Raw genomic sequence first — 14,211 nt, 5'->3', positions numbered from 1 at the left:
TTCAAAAGGTACATAATAGGCACAGGTTTCCACTCAAACGTCAGATTTCCAAAAGAAGCAATTTGGATGTCACTGACAACCTTGAATGAGTGTAGAGACATGGCGGTCCAGCTCTAAGACAAAAATGATGTAATTCCTGCAAGTACCAAAACTTCATACCATCTTCACGGATGCCTGATTCATTTTAATAGTACATCCAGTCTGGTGTGAAAGATACAGTATCTCTTCAGGATCTTCCACTCTTCAATGTCCAAGTCCCGAAGTCCCTGAGGTATCAATTAGGCGAGGGGTCGAGGGGACTCTGATAACAGTCTCCCCCTCCCTTGATCCAATCCATGTCTACGTCCAGACTTACACACCATGCCCACGGTGCACTCTGTCTGAATGTATTCACTTCCTGGAGACATGCCTTGAGGAATGAGCACACCGCAACGCAAGAGACAAGGAGCACCCTCTCTCGTCCAAAGAAGAACACACAGCCAGCACTCAGCGTGAACCTGGACGACCATTCCGTTCCTGCTTCCCTCCCTGGGCTCTCTCGCTATGGCTCCAACTAGATCTACATGTCACCTTCCTGGGCCTCCTGGAGTACACCAGGCTGGAATGAGATAGGGCCAGTCATCAGTGCCAGTATCTCACTGACGGAGCAAAGGGGCAGCAACCTACTCTACTTGATCTCCCTGGAACGGAAAGAGTAAGTGACCCTCCTCATCTGGTCCTCATTTCGTCTCTCCGGACTCTTTCAAGGGGAGCCTCCCTCAGGGCTGCCCCTGCACACTGTCCATCGTCTGCATATGTGTCTTCATTAATAATCACTTACTCCATTCCAGATGAACCACACCTGGCACCCAGGCCACTGCCATTGGCCCCCAATCGATAGGGCGGATCCTCATGGAGAGAACTTCAAAGATTTGACATCTGGCAGTCATAGGATCTCACTTACAATGACCTTGCTTGTTCTCTGGGGAACATAAATGCAACAGACACCTCCGCAGTGGAGTCAAGACCACTCCTGGCATAAACGCGGCACGCAAAGGGAGCAGGGAGCTGTAATATATGTAGGCCAATGATTGAAGTATTATGTTCTTTATGGGTATGCCTACTTGTGTCTGAGTTGTGAGTTTTATTCATTATTCTCTTAGTTTTTGCAGTAAAACTTTAAAATGCAAAAGATAATAATATTCCAATTCAGTTGAATTGGTTTAATTAGCTGTGGTATCTTTTATTTATTTGGTTTTTTGAATTTTACATTACATATGTGCATATTGGAATGTGAGCAGTACTGTATTGTTGGCTAACTAATCCAAATTATTGGTGAATTTACTGTTAAATTGTTAGTTTCGATTAGAATGAGTGCATCTTCTCAACAGATGCACTGATTGTAGTGTAATTCTTTCACAGATGAGAGTGAAGGAATTTAACAAAAGTCTATAATTATTGAAAGGCTTACCCGAGACATGTTTATTGCCTTTGACCTTTTTGCCGATTCATTTTTCTTTCTGCTAATTTAACTGTGACCATGTTGACTTGCAACCTCCAGGTGTAATACACAGTGGTTTGTACCTCATATTCCCTCGATACCTGTTTAATATGTGCCTCCTATAGTCAATATATGCCAGTTGAAGAAATTGAAGTCCCACTCAAAGGATGCGTGTTTTACCAGCTTTCATTCATTTCCTGGTATTAATTTCCAATGAATACATCCAGTATAACAGGAGGAGAGAAGTCTGAATTTAGAAAGTGAATTTGAATATTCATGGAGTGAAGCCCATCTCTTCCAAGTGTTGAATTCATTTCTCCAGTCTCCTAATTTCTTCCAAACAAACGACTGAAAATGAGGAATGGAGACTCTTGTTTATCCCCCAGATAATCTCTATAGTGTCCACGATATCATATTCCAATGAGAAATCCTATGATTAAGTGGCCTATGCTAGTGTGTATTCGTGAGTTTGATTTTCACAAACATGGAAATTAAATACGTTGCCTTGAATATTGAGTCGTTTTTTCACATAGCTGACCGCCATCTCTCGCATTTGCAATTGCTTCCAGTCATAATCTTCACCAACTCAATTGACGATGGAAGTTGCTTATAACGCCAGCTTCGACAGGAGGAACTCCCTTCATTCTTTAGGGTGGCAATCTCCTTCCCATTAATAGTTGCAGTGAACCAATATCCCTTGGTTTGCTCTCATTCAAGTGCTCTCTCTTCGCTGCCCTCAATCGTGAGTAAAAGTATTCCGAGACTTTTGACCCCGAGTGCTTCTCCCGTCTCCATTGTCCTTCTTCAGCTGAAGAATTGTTTCTTCCATTCGATAACAAATATCCTCTGCAACTACAACTTTCATAAATTGAGATTTATTAGCGGAGATGACTACATTTGTAACATATCGAAAGGATATATTTGCATTTTCCTTAAATTTAGTAAATATGTTTGTTAATTTTCTTTATTTATAGTAAATGACATTATTTTTTATACTTTTTTGCCTAAACTATTGAGGAATGAAATGACATCGTAAACAAATAACAAATGTATCATTTAATATACCAACACTATTTTATATATTGTTATATATGAAAATAAATTGACTATTGTTAAAGTCAAATGAACAGCAGCAGGTTGTACAATTGTGATTTAAGTACAAGGTAATGTATGCTGCACAGATAGTTGTAATATTAAATTATTTACATGATATGTAATACTACAATTTCTAATATCCAATTTCTTTTGTAATTCAATTAGCCAGAGTCAATGTGTACTTATTTTCTGGTGTGATAATATTATTTTTTGCACAAAAAGAAATAAACATGAATTGGTTTGGTAGTTATTGTGTGCATTTGAAGTTTTCCATCTATCGAGGAATCATACAGAGATGGGAGGAGTGTCTCCGAGTGTACTCGGTGGACAATTGGAAATGTTATAGGTATATTATATTTCAAGGATATTAATTTAATCATTGTTGCCTCTGTCCACGGATGTAACTTATTCAGTTGAATAATAATTTAGGCGTGTTTATATCTTTGTAATATTATTCAACGAATAATCTTTTGAATTAACGTTAAATAAATTATATTTGTGCCTGATATGTGACATGCTTTCCAATTCCACCAAGTTCAGGAAATTCATCGTCTCTGTCCCTCCTTTCACTGAAACTCATCTTCAAGTCGATGAATTTCAGATTGAGCACTTCCTGTTCGATAACCTTTATTGAGTTATCGACCTTCTTAATTTGCTCCTCAACAAACTCCAAGCAATCCTTAAATCTAGCATCGGTTTCAATTCCGATTTGAAACTTCTCCATCGCCTTGAAGAATTCGACCTTAGCGCACTTTAATTTTTCTTTTGCTAATTCATACTTCCGTTCATCTCTATGCTCTTTCGCATCTCTCATCAATTCCAGCCCTCTCTCTTGATACTCCAAGCCTTTATTGAAAAGCTCATTGCCTTCCTCTTTCAACAGCACAAGTCTTTCGTATCGTTTTAGACTTGGATCATCGGGACATATCCTTAAACCCTCCCTGACTTTGCACAAGACTCTCCCAAAGGTTTCCTTGGCCTCTTCCGATCTGTCGTTTTCCTCCACATCATTCTCGATATCCCAACCAGCTTTCCAAAGATCCCCAACTGAAGATAAGATGAATATAATAGTCTCTGCTTTCTCCTTGTTCATTGCATGCAAGCTCTTCTCTTTTGAAATTTTACATATTTTGCATGCGGCCTCATATTTCTCCAGAGCTGCCACATACTGCCAATTAGCAAACAGCTCGTCTCCCAAAGACTTCAATCTCATCGCTTCCACCTCACTCTTTGCCTCGCTTAGTCTGCTGCCGTATTTGTCCTTCATTTTGTTCACTAGGGACTTTGAATGAGCCGCCTCATACTGGACCAACGCCTCACTATACCTTCCTTCATTCAACAGCTCATCACCGCATTGACAAGCAATATATATATATATATATATATATATATATATATATATATATATATATATAGTGTATATAAATATTTACTACATTATCACAACAAAAAAATTATTAATTAATGCTACAATTTATAAATAATATATATAGTATATTACATGAAATGTATAACTATATTTGTGTACAAAAGTGTATATTTTAAATGAGGAATGTATTCCGAAGCCAGTTAAACTGTATTGTTTTAATGAACTTGTGTGTGCAAAAACATTTAATTAAATGTTAAAAAGCTTTGAGCAATAAATAATATACAAAACTCAATTTGTATCAATTCAATTTATTCGTATTTACCTCCAATGCAATGCCATGAACACGATGATTACGAGGGAGAGAATTTTGTGCGGAGAATTATAATATCCATTATACTCCAGTGTAACAATTTCAGAAAGTGTATAAAAATCATTTGCCTTGACTGAGAATCGAACCTAGATCCCCTCCAGTATCCAGTCGAGTGCTTTAGCCAGTTACGCTCACTTAAACACTTATTTGCTGTATATACCTTGACAAATTTCCAAAGGGAGATTCCCCAACAGTAACTTTTAAACAGAGTTTTAAGTCGGCCTTTTAACCTCGTGGACTGTGGTGCGCTGCCCACGTTGCTACCAGTGCCTGTGTACAACATCTTGTTCCTTTAAAAGCCGCAATATTTCAAAGTTTAAGAGGATGCCTCGACACACTTCGTCCGTGGTTAAAAAGTTGTTTTTCTGAATAACTCTGCTTCAAAGCTATCAATAATTCCAACCAAATGTAATGTTCCGTAGCTAATGCAAATATTTCCTTCTATATTTTGTGAACCCTGCCTTTGTTATTTCCTTCCACAGTATTGTTCATGGTGACAATTGTTTTATGCAATGTATATGAATTTATGTCTATGTAAGTGTGTAACCATAATAAGAAAAAAATGTGCTGTAACCATAATCTGGAAGGTGACAATGTTTACAATGTAAACACTAGCAGTGTAACATACTAGACCGAATACAACTAAATTGAACCATAGCCTACCAGACCTTAGTTATCAGATCGGATCGTTATAGCTCTACTGAGGGCGATCTGATAACTAAGTATGTATCGAGTGGGGTTGTGTTTATGGAAATTTTCCACTTTTCTGTATGGGTAATGGGTCAGAATTGCTTTTGAAGAAGATTTACGTTCATAGTTACTTAAACAATACACCGTTAAAAAACGATAACTATGAACAGCAGTTTCTAAATTCTTGAAAAAGAAGTTTAGTATGTAAAGTACCTCCTACAAGAAATCGAAGTAAATCTCGTATTGCAACAACAATAGCGAAATTGATATTAGCGTATCCTTTACAAATATTCATTTTACGCTTCTTCGGCCAAGCCTTGGCACATTGTACTTAAGAAAGGAGCACATAATGCATTTTTCTTAAAAAAAGACTTGAGGAAATCATTATCATATTCCACCATGCATTCAAGTACCGCAGAATGTGAACACGTTACGAATATCGTTTCTCACTTGTTATTTCCATAATATTGGGAGGGGGCCTCGACGGACTGGAAATGGATTGTTTACATTATATTCTGAGCAACGTTTTCCCGGAATTAAATGCGAAATATTAGCATTTCTAATAAAGGTACACTGTCTTTCATCCAAAAATAACCATCGTAAGGAGTTGACAGAGATAATGGCTTCTGTTATTATGCGTGCCCAAGCATGATTTAGAAAATATAAACATTTAAAAAAAATGATGAAATCCCAAAATCTTGCATTGACAACACTGACACGGCATTATAAAATAAATTCCAAAGAAGTAATCTCATTAGAAGAGCCGAATGACTGTCATGTTGAGGAGTTATGTGTAGGTACGTAAGGCATTGATTTAAACGATGGACCTTTCAATTATATTTTATATGACGTCGAAAATACACTTCATTTCCTCATCTCATGCGCCAATAGAAACGAGACTAAGCGATCTTAAATCGCACTTTTTAGATACACCTCACTCCGCTTATCAGTCGTGTGCTTCGTAATCCTGGTGCGATACGAGAGACCTTGAAAAATCTCCGACAAAAGCTCACTCGGTTGGCGACTGCGAATTGGGAAGCGACAGACATTTAAACGCGCATCTGGCCACACCCGGTGCTTCGGTTCAAGGCAAGTAACCAAGTGTGACGGCGAAGGTACAAAGTAGCTCAAAACGCGAATACTCAGGGCGGTTCCTGTGAAGTTGGATATACGTGTAAAGGAAAATGAGCGATATCAGTTATTACAGCAAGGATGCAATAAAATCAAGGATGAGTAATCACGCTGCCGTTGCACACGACGTGACGACTTATGAACGTAGTACGGAATACGGCGTAATTCGAATTCATTACCGTATCGACGTAACCAAAGGGTGGAGAACAGCTGGCAAATTATTCGTGATTCCAGATCTCTTTTACCAGGCGGATCGTGCATTAAATGACGGTGGGTTATGCACGCGTGAAGGAACGCATTATTTTGATGCCGATAGTGAAAAAGAGATATCTTTTAGTGAAGCTAGCGAAAGGAAAAGTAAAAATAGACGAGCTGACGAAATGGGTAGAGATGGTAATAGGTTGTTCGAACAAGGAAAATATGAAGAAGCGTATGAAAAATTCAAAGAAGCCTACTCAACGTGCAGCAGTGGATATTGCAACGAGTCAAGATTTATGCGTGATAGAGATAATGCCAAAAACAAATGGGGTGAAGATTTGAACAAGCAAGGAAATGAACTGTGGTTAAAAAACAGGTATTCAGAGGCCGCCCAGAAATACAGAGAGGCATATAATAAATGCACTAGCGATAGGAAAGATTTAGAAAAATGTTATCTCTCCAATGAAGGCAATTGCCACAGGATGCAAGGCAATTATGCAAGGGCGATAGAGTTATTTGACAAGGCATTAGCAATTGACAGCAATCATGACCACGCCAAGAATAATCGAGACAACACATTCAATGATTGGGCTGTGGATTTGAACAAGCAAGGAAATGAACTGTGGGAAAAATACAGGTATTCAGAGGCCGCCCAGAAATACAGAGAGGCATATAATAAATGCACTAGCGATAGAAAAGATTTAGTAAAATGTTATCTCTCCAATGAAGGGTGTTGCCACCGGATGCAAGGCAATTATGCAAGGGCGATAGAGTTATTTGACAAGGCATTAGCAATTGACAGCAATTATGACCACGCCAAGAATAATCGAGACAACACATTCAATGATTGGGCTGTGGATTTGAACAAGCAAGGAAATGAACTGTGGGTAAAACAAAAGTATTCAGAGGCCGTCGAGAAATACAGAGAGGCATATAATAAATGCACTAGCGATAGAAAAGATTTAGTAAAATGTTATCTCTCCAATGAAGGGTGTTGCCACCGGATGCAAGGCAATTATGCAAGGGCGATAGAGTTATTTGACAAGGCATTAGCAATTGACAGCAATTATGACCACGCCAAGAATAATCGAGACAACACATTCAATGATTGGGCTGTGGATTTGAACAAGCAAGGAAATGAACTGTGGGTAAAACAAAAGTATTCAGAGGCCGTCGAGAAATACAGAGAGGCATATAATAAATGCACTAGCGATAGAAAAGATTTAGTAAAATGTTATCTCTCCAATGAAGGGTGTTGCCACCGGATGCAAGGCAATTATGCAAGGGCGATAGAGTTATTTGACAAGGCATTAGCAATTGACAGCAATTATGACCACGCCAAGAATAATCGAGACAACACATTCAATGATTGGGCTGTGGATTTGAACAAGCAAGGAAATGAACTGTGGGAAAAAGACAAGTATTCAGAGGCTGCCGAGAAATACAGAGAGGCATATAATAAATGCACTAGCGATAGGAAAGATTTAGAAAAATGTTATCTCTCCAATGAAGGGTGTTGCCACAGGATGCAAGGCAATTATGCAAGGGCGATAGAGTTATTTGACAAGGCATTAGCAATTGACAGCAATTATGACCATGCCAAGGATAATCTTGCAGAGACATTTAATTCGTTGGGAGAAATCTTATATAAAAAAGGCGACTATGCAGGAGCCATATTAAAATTTAATCAAGCTTATGAAAAGTGCTCAACCAGCTACAAAAATAAAGAGAATTATGCCAAGGGCACTAAGAAATGTGAATGCGAGCTAGAAGCAATTGGTTTGAAAGACGAAGGAGATAAGGATTATAGTGGAGGATATTATGAGAGTGCCGTGAGGAAATATCAAGAAGCCTTTGGTAAATCGGGAATTGAACTTCTTAGAATGAGCTATGAGGCCTGCATGAACAAAGCCCAGAATGAGTTGGACGCTCAAAGAGCGCATGAGGCTGGCATGGAATTATTTGGGAATGGAGAGTATGGTAGGGCTCTGGAACATTTTCAGGTGGCTCAAACAAAGTCACAAGTTAGCGAAATGAAGGACAAATACTGCAGCAGACTAAGCGAGGCAAAGAGTGAGGTAGAAGCGATGAGATTGAAGTCTTTGGGAGACGAGCTTTTTGCTAGATGGCAGTATAAGGCAGCTCTGGAGAAATATGAGGCCGCATGCATAACGTCTCAGATTTCAAAAGAGAAGAGCTTGCATGCAAAGAACAAGGAGAAAGCAGAGACTATTATAAACATCTTATCTGCAGTTGGGGATCTTTGGAAAGCTGGTTGGGATATAGAGAATGATGTGGAGGAAAACGACAGATCGGAAGAGGCCAAGGAAACCTTTGGGAGAGTCTTGTGCAAAGTCAGGGAGGGTTTAAGGATATGTCCCGATGATCCAAGTCTAAAACGATACGAAAGACTTGTGCTGTTGAAAGAGGAAGGGAATGAGCTTTTCAATAAAGGCTTGGAATACCAAATGAGAGGGCTGGAATTGCTGAGTGATGCAAAAGAGCTTAGAGAGAAACAAAATTTTGAATTAGCAAAGGTAAAATTTGAGAGCGCAAAGGATAAATTCTCCAAGGCGATTGAGAAGTTTCGACTCGGAAGTGAAACTGATAAAAGATTTACGGATTGCATGGAGTTTGTTCGGGAGCAAATAAACGATGTGGATCACTCAATAAAGGTTATCAAACAGGAAGTGCTCAATCTGAAATTCATTGACTTAACGATGAATTTCAGTGAAAGGAGGGCAAGAGAAGAAGATAATTCAGAACTATCTGAGAAAGCGGGTCACGTCACGTATCATGCCCAAATATAATCTGTTTCATGATATGTGAATTGATCATTAGCTAATTTATAATTGATAAAAATAGACAAACCTGAGTTACGATGATGATGATATATATATGAGGTTGATTCAATGAATAAGACACATCACTGGACAGAGCCTTTAATATTTCAAGAAAATTCCCAAAAAGCATATTTTATCATTTCCCATTGTCCACCATCCTAACTCAGGGCACACTCATCCTATCCCTTCACAATACCTGGATATGCAGCCGTAGAGAAGTCTTTGTTTGGCCTTTGTATCCAAGAGGTAAACTCTATGGGGATTAAAATGATTCCTTGGGGACTCTAGCAGATGAGAATCACTCGGGGCTAAGTCAAGACCAAGTACGGTGGGTGTTGTACCAATAGTTCCCAATCAAATGTCTCTGAAAGCTATTGTATTTGTGTACAATTACATGGACTGTTTTCTTGTGTACTTTAATGCGAATCACTGGACATCTTACACTGATGGCAGGTGCTAGATGTAAACATTGTGTCAATGAAAAGGAAAAAGAAGTGCTGCAGCCTGCAGATAATGCAAATGAAATTGTAAATGAAAAAAGGGAGGGGATAATTCAATGTTTGTTTCACTTACTCAACGACCTACCCTCCTCTCTCATGAAGAGTACTGATATTGTTTGAACTGAGACATTAGAACAGAATAAATTGGCATTAGTAAGTTAATTGTACTTTTTATAAACTCTTTATTTACCAAGCAATGCTCTCCACTGATTGAATTGTCATGTAATATTCATAGGGGAATTAGTGGATGAAATTTAGTCCATAAATGTTTGTATGAACATCATAAAAGAAAAGAAATGGGGTCTTTCTCTTCTTTTTCATTTTGGAATTTAATAAGTAGAGAAACTGGTTGTTTGTGTGTGAGGTAGAACGGACCAATATTTGAAGGAATGGGAAAAGTATTTTGATAAGACTGAAAATTTTCTATTACTCTTACAGACGAAGGAAATGAAGTATTTTATATAAAAATGCAGAGAATGTTTACCTGCTGGTGGTTAAGAACATCAGATTATTAAACCAAAAGAAGGACTATTTTATAATATAATCTAAATTAGGACCTTTCTCCATTACACAATATTTTTTGCTCAAGTTTTTAGGAAATATATTAAGTATTTTCTTAAATGCCTAATGCATTTATCACATGTTTATAATAATGTAAATGGAACATCTTAAGGAGAAGAGATTTTTCATAAGTAAGAAGGACTTCTGTTTGCAAAAAGTGAAATAGTGAGTTTCTTTTGAGGCTTTGTTCTGTCCTCGGAAAGTGTGTCGATGTGCTAATGATTGGAGTTTTTAAAAATGTATTTTTTATCATGAAAATGGTGGACTATTGATTATAGTCAATGGTACATATAAAACGACAGATGTAGGAAAACATTTTACACAATTTTATATAGTTCAATCAATAGGAACTATGTTAATATTTCTGATTCCACTTTACATGACATCTTGAGGGAGTGACACCTCAAGGAAGTGTTTTTTATAATTAACTGAACTAGTGTTATTATTTCTATGTGACTTGTGCTGAAATGGAAAACATGTATTCAATCATTGAATAATTAGAAGCATGCCTTGCCTCTAATGTAATGAGGGGCCCAGTCATTTTTTTTTCAGCAGTCAAAGTTAATCAACAACGGCCCTTGGTCATCCAAATAGAGATCTCTACACAAATTTCCTTTATTGCTTTATCAATTTTATCAATGATCTTGAGTTATTTTAATGGTTGGTAATGTGTGGTTGGGAATGTTAGAATATGTTCAAGGTATTGGTGTTTATATAAAGTGTCAGTGGATATTGTGTTGCCTTGTGGTCATTGCAGACAGTGCCCTGCATTGCCAGTCCTTGCAAATATGATCACGGCAAAGAATGCATGTGGCAATGGATGGAATAATGTGAAATAACCACAAAGCACGTTCCTCCGCACTTTGCGTCAATTAATATAGAGCAATGGATGGTTTCTATAATATGTGAATGTGCCCCATGTATTCCTATTTCCTCTGTGGATTGTATTTTTCACTTTGTATTATATCATTTCTGCATGTATTCAGTATTTCAGCATCTTTGTGTCACTCTTCTTCCAATCAGATACCAACATGTGTGTAGGTATTTGTTGTGTCCGTGATGCATTTCAGATGGCCCATTGCATTTCACATTTGAGCTCAGCTGTTCTTGAATGCCCTGCAAAGTGAGAATAGCATTAGTCTTACAATGTTTGTTAATTGGAGAATAAAATATATATCTTTCCAAAAAGTGCTTCCATTTACACTTTTGGTGGCAATGGCCGCTGGATGATTGATTTCATCCGGGCAATTAAGTCTACAAGGACACAAAGGGTGAACGTTTGGAGGAAATGTGTTCCAGATAACCTTTTCTCTTTACTTTATAGACTATGGCCATGGATATACTTACATTATGGTGATGGAAAGACATTCTTTGTGTCTATTGAGTCTTCTTGAAAGGTATATATTTTTAATAAAATGCATTTAGCGTTGTATTCCATAATCTGTTTGATTTAAAACAAATGAATGAAATGCAATCTGTCTTTTAGTCCAAATTGAAACAATGGTGCGAGTTGTTTATGTAAACATTGCAATGATTCCAAAGCGTACAAATCCTATTTGCTTGACAAGGATGGGCCAATTATTCCGATGACCCCAATCAATGCAAATAATTTCTACGCTTTGATGTCATTGCAATGTAATCCTTATTCTCGGAAGATTCTTTCAAAAGTTAGTCTCGCCACGACCTCTGTTGTTTTTTATAATTATAATTTTAGGGCATTAGTCCTAACATTCCAATGCATAATGTGCTGACCTAAGGCATAACACATAATACACAGTGTGTTCTTACGGCCCACTGCACACTTGTATTTGAGAGACTCTTTGTTTGCATTTAAAATTATTAAATTATTTTATAATATTGCGATGATATGGTATATGACTTAAAATTAGTGAAATTTCAAATTGCAATGTTGATGTTCAGATTTGTATGTTTATATATATTGTTGTTGTACATGTTTTAAGATATTTGTTGGGTCACTAAACGTGAATTTAATGTAAATGGAAATTATTTGATAGAAACTGTACACTCCGGGTCATATGATTACAAGGAGATTCATTTTGTGAATAATCACTGATATTGTTCTCGCAGGATGTAAAAATTATATTAATAATATACACCTCGAAATTATTTTATGTAAAAACCTTTGGTATATACTTTTTTTATTAAAAAATGTTTGAAATGCTTTGGTTTTCTTTGAAATGTATACAGTCTTGGTCACAAAATCCAGAGTTATCACACGGATGGTATTAAGACATGTGTAAGACAAGTATATTGTTCATAGTGTTTGTGAAGTACCAAAAAGCATCATTTAACTTTTGTATGTTGCAAGCGCAATGTAATAATAACTGTGATTCAATGCATGTCTGAGCAATCAGTGTCTTCCTCAAGTGAAGACTGGGGAACTCAATGAGTAAACTGTATTTATATTTGGAGTGGGGTCGAGGAATGAAGAGAGGGTGAGGGAATGGAGGCAAAGACGCTTTGATGGAATCGGTTGGAAGGAGAGAGTTGAGATTCCCTTGGAAATCATCATTAAGAGATCTAATGTATCTTCCAGTTCCCAATTTCCTTTCTACCTTGACCAAGTGAGGTCAAGGTACAAAGGAAAGTTTTTCTACAATAAATACTCCAACACTTAATGCTTCCTGTGACTGCAATGCCCTGGACTTCTCCCAAATCAGTGCGACCTCTAGGTCAATCTCCAGAGAATACTTTTGGTAAACAGTTGACAACGTGCCAGTGTTGTTCCTGTGAGGGTTGGTACCATTCCATCAGCCAGCACCAACATTTTCCCATGCAATAATGGGCCGTTAGTGTCACTCTGTGGACAGTTCACATTTGGAACTTCCTGTGATTGATAGCCCTGTCAATATACCTCTACCAATTACCATTTCATGGTTGCATCTATCCCCTTGGCAGTGCATGGAGTGATATCTGTGACTGAATGTGTCAACTCCAACCCACAGAAGCGATCATCCTCCATCTGCTCCAAAGGAGGAATCTATGGGAAGGAGTCTGGGAAGGAGGAGGAAGCTGTCTATGTCCAGACGTCCACTTCTTGCCTACGGTGCACTTTGTCTGAATGCATTCACTTCCTGGAGACATGCCTGGAGGAATGAGCACACCGCAACGCAAGAGACAAGGAGCACCCTCTCTCGTCCAAAGAAGAACACACAGCCAGCACTCAGGGTGAACCTGGACGACCATTCCATTCCTGCTTCCCTCCCTGGGCTCTCTCGCTATGGCTCCAACTAGATCTACATGTCACCTTCCTGGGCCTCCTGGAGTACACCAGGCTGGAATGGGACAGGGCCAGTCATCAGTGCCAGTATCTCATTGACGGAGCAAAGGGGCAGCAACCTTCTCTGCTTGATCTTCCTGGAACAGAAAGAGTAAGTGATTCTCCTCATCTGGTCCTCATTTCGTCTCTCTGGACTCTGTCAAGGGGACCCTCCCTCAGGGCTGCCCCTGCACACTGTCCATCGTCTGCATATGTGTCTTCATTAATAATCACTTACTCCATTCCAGATGAACCACACCAAGGCCAACGCCATTGGCCCCCAATCGATAGGGCGGATCCTCATGGAGAGAACGTCACAGATTTGACATCTGGCAGTCATAGGATTTCACCCAAGATGACCTTGCTTGTTCTCTGGGGAACATAAATGCAACAGACACCTCCGCAGTGGAGTCAAGACCATTCCTGGCATAAACAAGGCACGCAAAGGGAGCAGGGGACTGTAATATATGTTGGCCAATGATTGAAGTATTATGTTCTTTATGGGTATGCCTACTTGTGTCTGAGTTGTGAGTTTTATTCATTATTCTCTTAGTTTTTGTAGTAAAACTTTAAAATGCAAAAGATAATAATATTCCAATCCAGTTGGATTGGTTTAATTAGCTGTGGTATCTTTTACTTAATTGGATTTTTGAATTTTATAATTCATATGTGCACATTGGAATGTGAGCAGTAC

This window comes from Hetaerina americana, unplaced genomic scaffold (assembly GCF_022747635.1).
Source record: "Hetaerina americana unplaced genomic scaffold, ioHetAmer1.1.p SCAF_147, whole genome shotgun sequence".
Lineage (NCBI taxonomy): Eukaryota > Metazoa > Arthropoda > Insecta > Odonata > Calopterygidae > Hetaerina > Hetaerina americana.
This window is presented reverse-complemented; position numbering follows the sequence as displayed.